This window comes from Hemiscyllium ocellatum, unplaced genomic scaffold, assembly GCF_020745735.1.
Source record: "Hemiscyllium ocellatum isolate sHemOce1 unplaced genomic scaffold, sHemOce1.pat.X.cur. scaffold_984_pat_ctg1, whole genome shotgun sequence".
Lineage (NCBI taxonomy): Eukaryota > Metazoa > Chordata > Chondrichthyes > Orectolobiformes > Hemiscylliidae > Hemiscyllium > Hemiscyllium ocellatum.
Window position 1 is genome coordinate 123,253 of NW_026869340.1, and position 769 is coordinate 124,021.

Sequence of the window (769 nt, forward strand, 5' to 3'; positions counted from 1 at the left end):
ATACACACACACCAACAGATACACACACACATAGATGCACACACACACTAACAGATACACACCCAGACACATAGACGCACACACACTAACAGATACACATAGATACACACAAACAGATACAAACACAGACACATAGATACGCACACACTAACAGATACACACCCAGACACACACACACTAACAGATACACACGCACATAGACGCATACACACTAACAGATACACACACAGACACGTAGACGCACACACACTAACAGATACCCACCCAGACACACAGATACACACACAGACTCATAGATACACACACACTAACAGATACACACCCAGACACATAGACGAACACACACTAACAGATACACACACACGAACAGATACACACCCAGACACATAGACGCACACACACTAACAGATACACACCCAGACACATAGATACACACACACTAACAGATACACACCCAGACACAAAGATGCACCCACACACTAACAGAAACACACCCCGACACAGATACACACACTAACAGATACACACCCAGACACATAGACGCATACACACTAACAGATACACACACAGACACATAGACGCACACACGCACTAACAGATACACACCCAGACACATAGACGCACACACGCACTGACAGATACACACCCAGACACATAGATGCACACACACACTAACAGATATACACCCAGACACATAGGCACACACACTAACAGATACACACACAGACACATAGACGCACACACACTAACAGATACACACACAGACACA